This window comes from Meriones unguiculatus, chromosome X (genome assembly GCF_030254825.1).
Source record: "Meriones unguiculatus strain TT.TT164.6M chromosome X, Bangor_MerUng_6.1, whole genome shotgun sequence".
Lineage (NCBI taxonomy): Eukaryota > Metazoa > Chordata > Mammalia > Rodentia > Muridae > Meriones > Meriones unguiculatus.
This window is the reverse complement of record NC_083369.1, coordinates 125,687,480-125,691,938: the sequence shown is the minus strand read 5'-3', so window position 1 is coordinate 125,691,938 and position 4,459 is coordinate 125,687,480.

The following is a 4,459-nucleotide window of genomic DNA, read 5'->3' as shown; positions in this document are numbered from 1 at the left end:
TGCCCCAGTACCCAAGCGGTAATCAGTGGCAGGTGAGCATAGCACTCATGCCTGCAGTAGGAGGCCAGAGCCTGGAGCCCACGGGAACCCAGAAACTTTTCTAGAACTGGGTGCCCTGAAGTTGGATCTGATCTTTCCCCCACCGTGGAGTTTCCTCCCTACAGGGAGACCCAGTCTACAGTGTTTTGGGGTCCACAGTTCATTCTGGGATGGTGAGTAGAGCATGCAGGCACAGGCAAGTGGCTATGCACTGGCGACTGGGTGCCTGCAGGAACCTGGAAACTTTTCCAGAGAACTTTTGGGGAGGGGACCAGCTGAGTGCCCTGAGTTCAGATCTGATGTTTCCTTCACCATGGAGTTTCCTCCTAACAGGAAAACCCAGTCTCTACTGCCCTGGGGCCCACAGTTCTGTCTGGAAAGGTGAGTTGGGCATGAAGGCAGGTCTCCAAGCTGGCAGCTGAGTGCCTGCAGGAGCTCAGGACCTTTTCCAGGAATTGTCTGGGTGAGCTGAGGTAGATCCTGATTGCTTCCTTCACCATGGGGTTTTCTCTTGACTGTTAATCTCAGTCTTTGGTGTTGTGGTGTCCACAGTTCAGTCTAGGATGGTGAGCAGAGCACACAAGTTTGTGGCTCTGGGCTGATGACTGCATGCCTGCTGAGACATAGGAAGTCTTCTGGGGCTTAGCTGGGTGACCTGAGAACAGACCCGATTGCTTCCCACACAGTGGGGTTTCCTCTCACCTGGGAACCACAATTACCAGTGTTTTAGGGGTCAGAGTTCGGTGTTTGGTTGCTGTGCATTCACTTCTGTCTTGCTAGTCACACACAGTGTCCTCCTAGAGCTGCCATCTTGGATCTCCCCCCATTTGTTGTTTGTATACAGGAGGGGTACTGATTTTTTTTTATCTTATGTAGTGATTTGGCACATGTAACTTTTATTTAAGTTGGATATTCATTCCAATTTTTTTCCCATTAGCTCATTATGTTTTATTTAATCAATCAGTATGGCTATAGATTCCATTTTGTTTATATATATATATATTTGCAATTCCAATTGTAATTTTTATCATTATTATTTATTACAATTTATTTACTTTGTTTCCTGGGCATGCCCCCCACCCTCATCTCCTCCCCATCCCACCCTCTCTCCCTTTTCTCACCCTATGCCCCTCCCCTAGTCCACTGACATGGGAGGTCATCTTCCCCTTCTATCTGATCCTAGCCTATCAGGTCTCATCAGGACAGGCTGCATTGTCCTCCTCTGTGGCCTGGCAAGACTATAACCCCAGGGAGAGGTAATCAGAAAGCCTGCACTGAGTTCATGCTGGAAACAGCCCCTGCCACCCTTATTAGGGAACCCACTTGGAGATTGAGTCTATGGGCTACATCTGAGCAGGGGTTTTAGGTCCTCTCCATGAATGGTCTTTGGTTGGGGTATCAGTCTCTGTATGGCCCCCAGAGCCTAGTTTTTTGGCTCTGTTGGTCTCCTTTTGGAGCTCCTGTCCCCTCAAGATCTTCCTATTTCCCCCTTCTTTCATATAATTCCATGCCTTCTGCTAAAAGTTAAATTAATCTTGGTTCCAGCCACATTGCTGAAGGAGTTTATCAGCTACAGGAGTTCTCTGGTAGAATTGTTGGAGTCACGTATATATATTATCATATCATCTGCAAATAACAATACTTTAAATTATTCATTTGTTTATTTGTATCTGTTTGTTCTTTAGTTCTCTTACCACTGTAGCTAGGACTTCCAGAACTATATTAAAGAGATATGGGGAGAGTAGGCAACCTTGTCTTGTCCCTGATTTTAGTGGGATTGCATTGAGTTTCTCTCCATTTAGCTTGATGTTGGCAACTGGCTTGCTATTTACAAACTTAGTATGTATAGGTTTGGGCCTTGTATTCCTGATCTCCCCGGAACTTTCACCATGAACTGGAAGTAAATATTGTCAAAGGCTTTTTCTGAATCTAAAGAGATGATCATGTGATTTTTATCTTTCATTTTGTTTAGATAGTGGATTACATTGTTGGATTTTTGTGCATTAAATGATCTTGCATCCCTGGGATGAAGCCTACTTGATTGTTGTGGATGATATATCTGATGTGTTCTTGGCTTCAATTTACAAATATCTTATTGAGTGTTTTTGCATCAATGTTCATAGGAGAGATTGGTCTGAAATTTTCTTTCTTTGTTGAGTCTTTGTGTGATTTAAGTATGAGATTGACTGTGGCTTCATAGACTGAGTTTGGAAACGCACCTTCTGTTTCTATTTTATGGAATAGTTTGAGGAGTATTGGCATTAGTGCTTCTTTGAAAGTCTGGTAGAATTCTGCTCTAAAACCACTTGCACCTCAACTGTTTTTGGTTTGGAGACTTTTGATTACTGTGTTTACTTCCTTAGGGATTATGGGACTATTTAAACTGTTTGCCTGATCTTGATTTAAATTTGGTAGATGAAATCTATCAAGATAATTGTCTACTTCATATAGATTTTCCAATCTTGTGGAATATAGGCTTTTGAAGTAAGACCTAATGATTCTTTGGATTTCCTCGGTGTCTATTGTTATGCCCCCCTTTTCATTTCTGATTTTGTTAATTTAGGTAATGTTTCTTTGTCTCCTGGTTATTTTTGTTAGGGGTTTATCTTGTTGATTTTCTCAAAGAACCAACTCTTGGTTTTGTTTCTTCTTTGTATTGTTCTCTTTGTTTCTATTTTATTGATTTCATCCCAGATTTTGATTATTTCCTGCCACCTGCTCCTCTTGGTTGTATTTGCTGCTTTTTTTCTAAAGCTTTCAGGTGAGCTGTTGGGTTTCTTCAGAGCTTTTGTGATTAGATGAGTTTCTGCTGGTTTCCTTGTGCTCACTAGTGCAGTGGCAGAGAAGGCTAGATTTGTCTGTCTCTGGAGTCTTAAGTAGTCTTCAAAATTGTAAGAGAGGCCTGGAGGAACACAAATGATGCTGACATTTCAGAGGCATCCACACTGGTGTGAGTGTCAGAGAAGGCAGCCATGGTGCCACAGATGTTTCTGAAGATAGCTGTGCTGCGACTTACAGGCCAAGTAGACACTGTGCTTCTGGCACACAGATTCGGCTGGGATATGCTGTCTTGACCTTGGGATCTTGTATGATTTTATTTTTCCACATGGTCTCCACAGAGAGACCAGTAGAACCCTAGGTTGGAGGTTTGGAGGCTGTCCCTGGCATCTAGATAGTGTCTCTGGGGAGCAGTAGGAACCCAAAGTTAGGTTGTTGGAGTAGAGCACCCCTGGAACTGGTACCTGCCCTCGAGTAGGCAGAAAGTTCAGGAGGTTTGTGTCTCCTGATCCTGGAAGAAAGCCACTAGGTGCCTGGAACTGTGCATCTCCAACTTCTAGGATGTCCCCTCCTGTCTGGGAAGCACTGATAGTGATGTTTTAGGGCTAGGCACCTGTTTACTCACTGATTTTGCAATCTCTGATCCTCTGCCCTTTAGATATGGTACATACTGGATCCTGCCATCTTGGAAGACCCTAGTGACTAATATTTTGGACTGAGTGGACTACTTTGTATCTGGATTGTGATGGTAGATACACAGTCATATGCTTTTGTTGAATCACATATGTATGCAAAGAAGAAATCATACTATATAAATAACAGCTGCTACATGTAATATATATATATATCTATATATATAACAGCTACAGATAAACAACATATATAACAATGCAAGTACATATCTTATATATGTAAATACATGTAAGCCAAATATATAAAAACTATATATAAATGGAAAAACAAAGGCTAACATATTTCTCTTGTAAATGTTTCCTATGCTACAGAAAGGTTTAAATTTTTTAGAAATATAAAAGAGAATGACCTGGGAACCTTGGAATTTTACTTTTGAAAAAAACATTACAGGGAGATCCAAGATGGCAGGGCTGGGAGGACACTGTGTCTGAGGAGCAAGACAGCAATGTAGGCACAGGGAACAGGAGACTGAACTCTGGGCCCTAAAACACCAGCGAATGTGATTCCCAGGTGAGAAGAAATCCCACAGTATGGAAATCAATCGAATCCGACATCAGGTCACCTAGTAAATCCCTGGAAAAAGTCCTAGGGACCAGCGGGCACACAGCCACCGGCCCAGAGCAGGATGCACAACTTCTCACCCAGAGCAGGGCATTTAGCTTCCAGCCCAGAGCGAAGCACTCAGCTGCCAGCCCAGAGACCTGCTGTGTGCCTGACTTACCATCCCAGACAAAACTGTGGGCCCCAGGGCACCAGAGACTAAGTTTCCCTGTTGGGAGAAAACACCACAGCTAGGAAATCAGCAGATTCTTCAAGAGGGCTGTGCCTGGAAAACAGTGTAACAAGAGCAGCAGCTCACTAAATTCAGAGCAAGAAACCCAGCAGCAAGGCAGCTGTCTCCAGGACTTCTCCAGGTGAGAGGAGAGACCCCCTGCCTAACAAAGACTAT